Genomic DNA, 13426 nt, shown 5'->3' on the forward strand with positions numbered 1-13426 from the left:
GCATGAAAAAGAGGGAGAGTGAAAGGAGGAAGAGTGTGTGTGTATATGAAAAAGGGGGATCCGGAGAGCCCCTCAGGGGGTTTTATTCAGAGAGCCAAGCCTATCTGGTGTCTCTCAACATCCTCCACATCCACTGCACCATATATCACACATACACCTCAGTATGCACCAGCATCAGAAGTACCCACTGTACTTTTCCTTCACTTTGGACTTGAATAAAACCAGAGCCCCGGGGGCAGATTGTAGCACACATCAGCATGTTGCAGAACTTGCTAGACAGCACAGGTCAGCATGTTGCAGAATCGATTCGACAAAGTTTCTTATCTGTTTCTTGAGGCAAATTGAAGGATCAGAATAGGATGCAATACATCGTTTAAGCGATTTATGTAACTGCATTATACATCGTTTCAGTAGAGGCTGTGAGTCACAGTTATTTGATTATTTTTGTTTACTTACACTGTATAGAAAACTAGATTTTTTTCACATTATTTGACGTCATAGGAAACAAAACTGGTCTGTGCTGAAAAAGTGTTCGTTTTGAGCATCTCTGACCTATAACTGTGTCCTTGTTCATTGAAAAAATGTGACACAATGCTCCTGGCTGCACGAGATTTGCCTTCTCAAAGTTAAACAGCACTGGAGAAGTTAGTTTGTCTTGTTGCTGCTGCCACCTCAGACTCCTCTCTGCAGCCTTTTTCTGCACTAATGGGATGATGCGCTGCTACAAGGTGTGATTGAAGTGTGGAAGCTCCTGTGCTCTTACCTTCCCTTTCTTACACAGAAGCACACATACATCATACAGCCTTGACTGAGACTAATTTGTGGGGTAACCAGAGTATCACAGGCTCTGGGAAATGAGCATTGCATGGAGAGGAGGACAGAGAGAAGGATGGAGGCACTGAGGGAAGCAGAGGATTGGACAGAGACAGATCTTAGGCTTAATGGCAGAAAGACATGGAAAGTAATAACAAGATGTGATTGGGTCCAAAACAAGCACCAAATGTTGGCAGATATTTCTCCACCAATGCACCCCAGTGCTACAGAATAATTGCAGCGTCAATGAAGTCACAATTACACAACTCTGCAGAGTACTTCCAAGAAACAACAAATACTGGGAGTAAACTCATGTTGCGACACTCCCGCCAAGGCCAGAGGGAGAGAGGGGGGAAGAGGGGAAACAAATAAAAGACGAGAGAAAGACAGATTTAACTAGCTGGCGTTAAGTTAGATAAATGTTTATTACCTGTAGACATCAGACCGACAGCTGGTGTGTGTTTTAACATTGTTGGTTTTTGTTGATTACTGTCCTTGCCTGTGTTGTTTTGAACAGGGGGTTTGAGGCAGCAGTTTTTCCATTTTTTAACCCACACAGATGTTTGAAGCAGACGAAATACTGTATGTAATCATATTTAATGGTTATTGCCAGTCTGTGATAATGAGAGCGTGTTAGCAAGGGGAAGTTTAGTGGCTTTGACTGCTCAAAGTATTACAAGAGGTTTATCTGACTATTGTTTTGGCTTCAGGATGTTAAAAACAAATTCTGTTCCTGGTTATCGTTTGTGCTTTTCTACTTTCTTCCGCTGGCCTCTCTCCAGACAACCCTCTCAAAAACCACATTTTGGCACTTGAGAGTATCCAGTCTGCAGGAATTTGGCCTTGTTCTCGTTCAAACTCGACGCGACTGGAGAACAGATTTTGGACATATGGCATATTCAGGCAAAGAAAAGCCCACAGACAAAAGGTGATCAATATCCTGTGTCAACACGGGCGTGCACAACTTGCACAAAGGCCCATTACTGCCCCATCCTCCCCTCCCATGTACATACCTCCCCTCCCCTGTCGTTAGCTGTATACCATTAGATGACATCACAGGCAATAAAAGACAACAACAAGACAATAAAAGGCCTGAGCTTCAGTCCACCTCCTTCATCAGTGACTTTATAACCCCTCCGCTAATGGATGTTGATTTATACACACTCCATCTCACTTCTTCCAACAATCAACCCTCCTCCTCCTCCTCCTCCTTTCACTCCGATCTTCTCTCACAGTCTCCTTTCACAGTCTTTTTTACCCCAGTGTTATTTATGATCCTGTGACTAACACACTGTCCTAAATAAATATAAGCATTACAGTAAAAGGAAACGGATGGACTTTAATGCTACGATGTTTGGGTGAGCTCAGTCTTCATGTTTACAGGCTCACGTTTATGACATCATGAAGGGGAGTCGGACGGGAAGCAGAGTGAATTAAATTAAATTTGCTTGTGAAATAGCTTTATGGAATGGGAGCTGGAGTAAAATTTCACTAGTGGATCAGAGTACAGACATGGTTGTATATAAGGGCCGTCATTAGCATTATTTATTCTCTAACCCTGAAACTTAACTTTAACTAACACAAGTATATATTTCAACCCTCACCTTGAATTCAACCTTAACAGGAGATCAGTGGCAGATGTATTTGTCAGATGGCAAAAGGAAACCACATGGACGATCAGGCTCTTTATTGTCATGTAATGTCAGTCCATGAGGAAAAGATATGAGACAGGTTCTCCCAGGAGTCTAGACAGTGCTGGAACTGGTACAGTGAGTTCTTTGTAAAAATCTGGAGATGATTGTGGTTGCGGGGGTTGTATTGTCATGTTGTTCTGGAAGTAGAGCCGAATAACTATTGTGGGGTCGTGGGAAAGCAGAATTGAGTCTGAAAAGTAAGGATGGATCAGAAAGAAACAACAAAAATTCAAGATATATATATAGATAAAAACCCCAAACAGCAAGTGAGGACCAGCCAGAATGTCTTCACTCTGCTGTCATGATCTGCCAGTTCTGAGTTTGTCCTCACAACGTTATATTGAAACAAACCCTATCCTCAAATGTCTCTGGCGCTGAATGGCTGTGCCGTGTAAAGACCATATTGACAGAGTCTATAAGCTGAGTTGTATAACATCCTCCTGTCAGCATAAAACAGGCAGCGCTGTCAAATCAGTAGAATTCTGCACATGCCCACGGCTGCAGCCACGTTCATCCTTTACAGTCTCACACTGAGCTAAAAAAAACCCTCACAGGGTACGTATGATATGCTCACGTCCACGTCTTTTCAATAACTCTTTCCATTTCCACCTGGCTGTGGCTCTTTTGAATCGAAAGAATGTCTCCACCTCTTTATTCTTCACCACTTCCCACCTCCTTCTCCTCTTATTTCTCTGCTTCCCCTCCCACTCTCCACCTCTATTTGCCCTCTCCTCATAATTCCCCCTCTTCCCTTTCCCTTCATGTGTCTCCCGCTCACTCGGTCCGTCTCTGGCTGAGCGGAGTTGCCGTGAGAGCTCTTTGATGGCCACCTCCTGCCATTGGAAGTGAATGGACCATATGGCCTCTGTCAGGCTGTTGGTCAGTTTGTGTGTGCGTTGGTCTGTGGCTTAAGGAGGAGATGGAGATGTGATGGAGATAAAAGACTTTGACTGGGAAAGGTTTAAACCCATTTACTGCAGGTCATTGCACAACAGTAGGTCAAGAGGAAAGCCGTAACCCCCTGCAATCTTTGGTTTAGTTCATGGTCATCTGGCCATGCTGCACATTAGCATGAGAAGTTCATGCTTGTGCGGGCACACGATTGCATGTATTAAGATAAGCACACATGCATGCATCAGTGGATAATTGCACTCACACACCAGCTGACATACACACTGCTGGACAAAGGCTGCCCAGGTACCTCCATGGGGCCGCGGATGGAGAGGTGGACTAGGGGACAAGAGGGTGGTGTGAAGGGATGAAGTGTAGAGGGAAGAGAGGGAAGAGATGAGATTGAGAGCCTCCTGCTGAGGTGCTAATGCATCTTCCCTCTGTCCATCCCAATGGGGGAGCATTGGTGCTCAACACAACGAGCAGCTAACTGCGAAGACAGTGAGGCTGAAGAAACGGAGGATAAATGTGTTTTTCAGTATTTCAGATATTACCAGTTTGTACGCAGCACTGTCAAAGCAAATGCCTCCAGGAGTGATTGCACGGGGGGGGGGGGGGGGGGACAAGGAGAAAAAAATAATATTTTCCACAGAGCGTTTGTCAGTATTTGGCCAAAGGCAAAGAGCACGGTGTTGGGTTGTGACAATTCATTCACCTTTTAACCACTGTCGCTGCTTTTCATCTGTCCCACTCAAAAAAGAAAAACAAAGGAGACGGAGGTGGAAAAAGAATTTGCATGACAAGGAAGAGAGACAGAGAGGGAGACTAGACGGGGAGAAAACAGTAATTGCAAAAGCTAATATGAGAAAATCTTGCATCAGTGCCGAGACAGACGGAGATATGTCATTTAAGGTTGTCAGGTGAGACGACGTGAGTGAGAAATGGGTCAATTCCAACACTGAATGGTTAATGTTTGTTGTTGAGAAGGAAAAGGTCACACTCTCACTTTTGACTCAACCTCTGTCCGTTTCTCTCTCTCATTACTCCACTCTCCTTTTAGATCTTTTTTCCCTTTCCACCTGTCCGCTGCATTACAAACATGCTAGCATTTCATTTTTCCGCTCAGTTGTCAATCTGCACAGTAACTCCCACGCCTTCTTTTCACGCCTGACATGTCTCCGTGAAAACTTGACAGATTCTTTACTTTTTGTTCTTTTTTGGCTCCATAAGCATTTTAAAAGAAAGATACAGATAACAGAAAGTCACTTCACTCCATTGCATCAATTAAATGTAGTTTCATAAATTATTTTCTTGTTAAGAGCGGCTGTCAAATACGACAGATCCAAAATCTTGGTAACCAATCTTAAACATTTCTTCCTCCACAAAAGAGGTAATTTCCTCCCAGTCTGTGTGGTTCTTTTTTCAGAAGAGACACAGTTTCTTGCACAATCTTTATAAAATCCTGATGCATGGATATTGGGGTGCAGATTATATTTCTTTATTTGTGACACTTCTAAATTATAGTTTAACAAGATGCTCCACATTCCTCATTTTAATGCAGATGACATTCCTACTCTCAAATGAGACATTGCCTTAAAACTTACAACTTTATCCTGATAATATTACAACTTATTTCTCATAAAATTATGGTTTAATAATCTTCTTCTCAAATTTCAGATTTATTTTTTCCCTTTAAGCGGCCCTTATACTCCATCGTAGTTGAATGTGATTAATTAATTTGTGTTTATTTGACCAAATGTTTTAATTACATAGTAAAGATATATGATACTACTCAAAGTCTTACTGGTGTTAAAAGACTACAAAAAAAATCCACTGCATTGATAAGCCTAGTTTATGCTTCTGCGTCACGTCTACGCCGTACCTACGCCGTAGGTCGTTGAGCATTCGAAGTTCTGCGTCGAGGGAACGCGTTGCTCTGCAATTCACCGCCATGCCGCTAGGGGGTGTAGCGGTGTGTTTGTGTGGTTATAGCCGAATCCTCGCTTTTTCTTCCGTAAAGTAAACAACAGTAAACAATGGTGACCGAGGTGGAGCAGCTGTTTTTGCTGTTGGAGCTCATCAAAAATGAAGAACAAATGCTTATATTGCAAATGTTGAAGCGCAAGCTACAAAGAAAACGTTTGCGGAGTTGGTTTTTACAACGAGGAAGAAAGACCGGAAAAGCAACTGCCGGAACTTACGTTCTGAGCGGACCAATCACAGCGCTTACGGTCCGCGTCGACGTCCGCGTAGTTAGGATTTTTGGGAGGCGCACGTCAGGCTACGGCGTAGGGGTCTGCGTCTACGGCGTCGACGTGACGCAGAAGCATAAACTAGGCTTTAGTCTGCTCCAGAAGCTTTAGATTTCAGTGCCACATTGATTGAAATATATGTCCACTTATTTTCCTTTCAACTTATTAAAATCACAATTAATGTTTTATGTCTCTGGCACTCCCTGTCTAATAAACTAAAGGCTTGTCTTACTCACTGGCTCATCTGTCAGCACAATAAATAATAGATGGATGGATTCACATGTGTGTGGGTGACAGAGATTTCCGTGAGAAATGTATTGCTCTGGACCAATCCCATATGTTTTGTGGGTTGATTGTGTCCTTGTTTTGTGCATGAGTGTGTGTGTGTGTGTGTGTCAATATATGTGTGTATATGATGGGCTGGTTAGCCCCAGATGCAGATTATTGAAATGGGCTGAGCTGATCCGTGGTCAGTGGAGCAGAGGATTAACTGCTTACAGCTAATGATGAAATATGCTTCAGGACAGACAGGCATTGTGTGTGTGTGTTTGTGTGTGTGTGTGTGGACAGTGGTAACATGTATTCAATGGTCTACTTTCTGCTGCTGTTTACAACCAGTTTTCATACAAACAATCATACTTGTAGTATACATGACTTTTCAGAGATGATTAGATTCCACTGTAACATATAGTTCTGGTGAAAACAGGTGCAGGTTGTTGGTGCAGTAGTACAAGGAGCCACTCAGCTATGGCTGCATCCAGCTAAAGGGACTTGACACGTTCAGAGAAGTGCAGCCACATTTCAGAACATTTTAGAGCCTTGAAAGGAGCATTATATCTTTTTCTAATTTCACAAAGGATCAAGGGCAGCCTGTATTCAATAATCATGAGAGGGGACCAAGAACTTATTCAGTGCATCGTGCTTTGATTGCAATATGAGCAAATCAATAAGATCAATGAAACAGAATGGTGGCGAATGGTCCGTGAGTTGGACGCCAAGCAGGCCAACGAGATGAAGACGTTATAGGAGATGTGATGGTGGAGAGTAGTTCAAAGACTGTCTTCCAAAATAGAAATGGCACTGGGCAAGTCCATAGTCCCAGGTGTCTTTTACCGTCATTTAAATCAGTGCCAGGATAGATATGATCCTGAAATAGTTTGTAAGACGCTATGATGTGGAACAGATTACATGTGGACACAATTCAAAACCAAACCGTGTGTCTATATTGAGTTGGTGGTGGTGTGAAGGGTATCAGAGGCTGCTGGGAGATTGGCATATAAAAAGAGTGGTATGTTGCTTTGAGACGTTATTCTGTAGAGGCAAGTATTAATATTAAAAAGTGGTTTCAACCAATGTGTGAAATAGTGGGGAAACCAGTGAGGGGATTGTGAATATGGTCTCAGATTTGTAAGTAAAGGTGACTCTTTGAGAAACTGAATACTTAACAGATCAATAGATGCAAACAGTGGCAATGTCATTTACTGCAAATAGGGAAAATGGGGAGCAGAAGGATGGAGAGTGCAGGGTATGTAGAAGAGGTGATGCTGATGATAATGGTGGCGCCAGGGTGAGATACAAGAGGGGCAATTTTCCTTTACTAATAAATATTCCTCAGCAGTTTAGTTGCCTGTGTGTGTCTGTCTGTGTGTGTGTGTGTGTGAGAGAGAGAGAGAGTGTGTGTGTGTGTGAGTGACTGGCTGCATCTACACCAACTATTGCAGCAACTCACACTGCATGCTCAGTCGCGGGTTGCCATGGTAGCACATCCTGCTCTACGTGCATAGGATAGAATGTATAGAAGGCATCGACGCAGGGAGGACTCACACACAAACAAAGACACTCACACACAGACAGACACACTTTTGAGAGTATATTGTGATTCACTGTAAATCATTCCCAGGGAATCTCACCGCACTGCACACACAGTGTCGACATTATGCTGCGACAGTGGGACTGAGTGCACATTAGAATGATCTGATCTGATGATAGTGGGCTGGTGTTTGATGACAGGTGCCGTCCACCGCACTTCTCTAAGGCTGATTGAACACACAACATTAGTGTGTTGGTGTTTTCGTCTCGCTGTATTAACCGCTGTCTGTTACCCAGCTCCGCTCTGCTGTTTGTTGTAGAGATAAAAAGGCACGTCAAGGGCAATGAGTTAGTGGGAACCCCGCAGCAGTCCCACCACTCCCCTTCAGCTTAACCTTCTTTTCTCTGCTCTTATTTTGTTCCAGGCCAGTTGTTTCTCCATACATCTTCTATTGGTAATTGCTTGGTGCAAAATGTTTGCTTCCTTCTGAAGATGTTGAGAGTTGGTTGATAGTTTGTGTTTCATACATGTACACAGGTTTCTGTGCATATATATATTAGTGGGTTCTGTGCAGGAAATCCTGGGAGTTAATGAGGAGTGAAGTCAGTAATGGGAAGAGAATCAGAGGGTAGTGCTCACAATCCCCACAGTGCTTCCCGAACCTTCTTCCAACACAAGAAAAACCTCATCCAGTAGCCAGGCAGCCTGACCGCACAGCAGGCAGAGCCCATGTTGTATTCAAGCCTTATCCTTCACTCGTGGAAGGGTATGGAGCGGAGTGAGTGAACGAAGAGAAATGCATGGAAACCGTGAATGGTTTGGGGGCTGGATGAAGAAAAGTGGAGTTGAGGAAAAGATGCGGAGATGAAGAGAGAGACAGTTAGATGGATGGATGTGTGATGGAGAAGCTGAAAAGACAGATGGAGAGATACGGAGAGGCATATATTGTTGGTAGATTGAATGTGCAACACATGGAGAGGGGGGGGGAGAATGGCTATAGAGATGGATGGAAGCAGATAAACCGAGGGAGGGGGGAAGCAATCTCTCCTCTGATTCAGACGTAAGAGTATCATGTGGTGCTTGGTAGCGGAGAGCAGCCAGTACACTCTGACTTCCTGATTCAACAGATACACAAAGTGCCCCGATAAGGTGGATGACATTGCCTAGTGCGTTCAGCGTGTTCACGTGTGTGTGTGTGTGTATGTGTGTAGTATGCAAAAATAGCTGTTCACCTCAAGTGTGTCAGGTGTGTATTTATAGATGCCATTGCTGTAGCTTGGCCTTATCCTTCCTTTCCAGAGCCCCTTTATAATTGATGAACTGCCAGGGGCTGAGCAGGGCAGTAACACACACACACACACACACACACACACACACACACACACACACACACACACACAAAACCAACCTTGGTCACCAGCTGCTTCACTGCAGGTTGACACCATGTCTGTGCACACACGCATGCACACTAAGTCAGATGCACTTGATTGTTATACGCTCATGTGCTGCTGCAGCTCTTCACAGAGGTGAGCCTCCAGCAATGACTTATGGTCCATGTAGTGCTACAGCCTAACTGCTTAAATGTTGTTTATATTGCTCTCCTTTGCTGATTAGCAGCAGTCAAATTAAACTACCTCTGAACGTCAACTCCACGTTACGCTGCTGGATATTTTTTTTTTATGTTTTCCTAACCTCCTGAAATTTAATTAGCATTCAGACACAGTACTTGGAGAAGCATTTTTTTCCCTTTTTCTTTACACAGACCTATCATAGGAAGCAGGAAGAGAGTGAACAAGCAGCTATAGTAAAGAGAGAGCACGGCAGAGAGACTTAAAGAGTGGAGAGGGCAAAATTGTCAAGCAAGTGTGATGGCTGAAAGCTACAGAGATGGAGAGAATGTCAAGAAAGAGTAAAGGGAAACAGTCTGATGGGAGGACAGGGTGAAAGTGGTGAAATAGAGTTTGATGTTCATTGCGCTCTCGTGAGTCTGCACCTATTGAGAGGAGTACCAGTATGTGGCAGCCTATTGAGCTGTGAGTGATTTGAGTGGCCGTTCTGTGCAGTGTGTATGTGGAGCTGAAAGGCTCGAGCCAGTCGAGAAGTTGGAGAGAGAAAATGACTAACTTCAGCCTGATCTTTCTGTTTCCTAGCAGTTTGAACTGCGGTCCCCTCTGATGTGTTGCCGGCTCAGGGTTAAGACAAGGTTGGCTGCTGAGAAAGATGAGTCAAGGGCTGGGGACAAAAACAAATCAAACAAATGGTGCTTCAGCAGGAAATCTCAGGAGTCAGAAGCATTGTTGTAGAACAGAATTTCATGTATTAGAATCTGCAGTCCACAACAGTTGTTTATTTCTGCAAAGTGTATAAAGCTGGATTTTTGATTAGTCTGATTCAGTAGCTTACAAAGTAATTTTGCTCTATGCACATTGACAGTGCCAATAATTCTTGTAAATGCCTGCTGAGCATTGCCAGACCAAAGTGAAAATTGTGAGTAGGCTTTGTGAAGCAAGGGGATGCTTAATTTGTGGCTCATTCAGTCTGTTGAAAACTGCAAACACAAGGAGAGTGATTGGATCCATCAGCAGCAGTGACAATTCTCCACATCAAACCTGCAAAAAAAACGTGACCTCCTTTCCTTTTTAATTTTTTTAACTTCCACCATTTAAGTTCTGTTTTTACTTCTCTTTCAACTTCCTCACTTCTTTCTAGCTCCACGTTATCTTCGCTTCCTTTGTTTTTCTCTGTCATTCTGTCCTCGCTTTCTTTCTTCCTTCCCTCCTTCCCCTCTTCTCTAATTAACATGTTGTCGTATAGCCGTCCACTGAGAGAAGCTGGCAGCTTGTGTGTGTTTACAAGCTGCTCGTTGAGGGTGTCTCTGCCAGGCAGGCATGGGGCTCGTATCACGAAGCGAGTCAGACTGTCAGACTGTTTTTTAGGTTATCAGTCTGACTAACGCTGCTAAAGCTCAAAGGTAGAAGCCTCGCTCACCAAAGTGACTGTGATAATGGCCGCTGCCTGTAAAGCTGTGCTGTAAACAACACACAAACACATGTGCATGCAAGTCACAGACCCCTGGTGGCTGGCAGCTGTAGAGGTCATAAACGCCACCTCCTTCATGTTAGTGGATGGGACATGGGCCAAACCAAAAAGTCAAAATACACGTCAAGTTTATTCTCTCAAACGGTTTATGTATGTTTTGTCTCACAGATGTTCAAGTGTTAATTCTTCAGTAAGTTTGGTTTTCATTAATTATTTGATTCCATAAAAAAGGAATGGAAGGTCATGATTGACAGCTGAGAGTGACTGTGATTGGTTAACCACAGCTCCATCCCCCAATCGCTACTACACTCACTCTGACTCCAACGGACATCATCGCTGCAAGATGGTGGCACCCATATCCAGAATATTTTGGCTTCATATCTGGACAGTTGGGGGAAGTGGACACATGTCATTCGTCTTCATGTGCCATCTATTGTACATTATGTACAGGCTCAAGTAGCGAAGAAGCAACAAAGTTTGGTTGAAAATCAACACGCGTCACAAACTTAATTAAAGCATTCAGTTCCTGCAAGAAATGTAGTCTCTCTCAAATGGCATCAAAGTCATCGTCATTACACAATCCTTAACCCAACATATTCAAATGTTCACGCTCATACGACATGTGTCATGTTTTGCTCTCAACCTGTCAAGCTCACTCTTAAAGCCTAGATCTACTCAGCCAGTTAATTAGCATCACTGTTAACATTCTCCAGCCATATCAAACCTGTGTCAGGGTAATTATGTCCAGGCCTGTTCTCTCTGCTTCTACTGATGGACCATTGAATAGGTAACCATAAGGAAACACTCCAGACGTTGCTGTCTCTCACTCACACATTTACACACACAACAGTTAAGAATCACCCTCCGTGCTGCTGCCATTGCTTTTGTCTTGAATTAGCATTAGTTACTCCTGTGTAGCAGACTGCGAAGGTACAGGCTCCTCAACACTGATTCCTAAAGGTGATTGATCGCTAATTAAATGGTGCAGAAAAAGTTTGTAGTAGCCGCACCCCAAATAAAATTACAGCGTAGCAATTATCATTCCAATTCCTTTTTGCATGCATGTGTGCGCGCACCAAATCATTGCATGGCGATTGTTAATTTGTGTTCCAGCAGTGGAAAATCAATACAACGTCTGGCAACTAATCACAGAGTGTGTTCCTGTATAGCTCCGTGGATGGATGGCGAGCAGTAACCCAGTCAGGGCCAGAGTGTAATTTCCCATCAGTGCCTCCCCTACCACAAATTTATACTGTTGTCTCCAAGAAGAGCGTTTAAAGCGTTAGAAGGTTAGAGGCGGAAAAATAAAGCATTTAGCTCCACCTTTCATTATTTCCCATGGCGCAACTAAAAGAACGATGATGAGGGATAATGAAGATTAATGTTCTCGTCATCCCTGGGCCGGTTCATCAGAAGCAAAGTTATCCTCGTCGAGTATGTCTCCCCTTTCTTTATCTTTCAACTCTACACAAACTTTCACATAATGGCTCATCGTAAAATCGCTGATGGATGACGACTTTGAGCAAATCCATTTTCTCCCCATTTTGTCTCCGTAGCAGTGCACATAACATTCATATTTCTACAGTTACACTTGAATCCCTAGAAATCACTCTTTCTCTTTTTCATCTTTCTATCCTCTGTGCCTCCACTCTTTTCCCTCTCATTTCCCTTCCCCTCTCACAGTCTCTAAGTCTGTGTGATTTATGGCTGAGTCTGTGCTGTTATAGAGGACACACCACTGCAGGTCAGCCCCTTTGCCTCCCCTCCTTCCCTCCCTACCTCCTTCCCCACACGCCTGTAGCCAATCATTGCACACTTTAGGTCTCTGGGGATGACTAGTGCCTGAACATACCTTTTTCTCCACCTCTCCTTTCTCTGTCTGTCTCCCTTTCTTTCTCTCTCTCTCTCTCTCTCTGCGCAGAACAGTTTGCCTCACAACTGGGTCATTCTCTCTCCTCCCTGCAGCAAACGCTAGCAGCCAGTCAGGCAGGTAACGCTTAGCTCTGTGCAATCTGTAGGCTCAGCTGCGATGGGAGACTTCTGAGATTGCTGATGCGAGATTGCAGCGTTGCTTATGCTCGCAGATGGCGTGTGCATTCAAACCTGTTGAGGCTTTTGCCGTGAGAGGTGGAAAAGCGGGTGTGAATAAGAGTCATATATGAAGAGGACGTGTCATTTCAATGTTCTTGTTCTGTCTCGTGCGTTTGGAAGCTTGTGTTAACCACCACATGCATTCATCCTCTTGTAAATAACAGCTGCATCTGCCAGCATCTGTTTGTTTGTTTGTTTGTTTGCACTTTTATTATACTGCTCAGCTTTTCCTCCTACTCATCTCACACACACGCACGCACACACACACGCACACACACACACGCACACACACGCTAATGTGGTGTCAGTGAGTTGTGATTCAGATTACGCCGACTCGCCTATTAAGCAGATGCCGGCATAAACATCTTTAAAAGGGTCCCTGGGTCTGCGCTTGCAACATCAGGACTTTGAAGTGTGCCTCAGGTTCTGAAGCAGCTCCACAAACACAATGACAGGAGGAGAGCGGGAAAAGGGAGAGAGTGAGAGAGATAGAGGAATGCTGGGATAGATATGAAAAAGAAGGCAGAGGCAAGCAAAAGGAGAGAAAGAAATTAACATGTGTAATCTTGCACACCTGTCCTCGCCGTCCTCTCTTTTCGTCTCACTTCCTCTCCGTGCCCTTTCTTTCCCCATCGTCAACACCAAACTTAATAAGTGGATTTTTATCTCGGCTACACCAGCACTTCCAAAAGGATTATGGGAACCACCCTCCCCTTCCCTGGTGCACACACAGAATGGTAATTACAAATCTGCAGTTAGACACACTCCTTGTTTTTAAGGAAAAAAGCAAAGTGCGGGAAAAACCTCCACTTTTTCTAAAATGTTGATAATGGATT

The 13426-nt window shown here is 43.9% G+C and overlaps 1 protein-coding gene across 2 annotated transcripts in view; it reads left to right on the top strand.

The window, feature by feature from the left end:
* The window catches only part of plxna4 (plexin A4), a 217180-nt gene that overhangs the window by 40489 nt on the left and 163265 nt on the right, over positions 1-13426 (top strand). The gene's annotated exons all lie outside the window — the stretch shown is intronic.

Source organism: Paralichthys olivaceus, chromosome 23 (assembly GCF_024713975.1).
Source record: "Paralichthys olivaceus isolate ysfri-2021 chromosome 23, ASM2471397v2, whole genome shotgun sequence".
Taxonomy (NCBI): Eukaryota; Metazoa; Chordata; class Actinopteri; order Pleuronectiformes; family Paralichthyidae; genus Paralichthys; species Paralichthys olivaceus.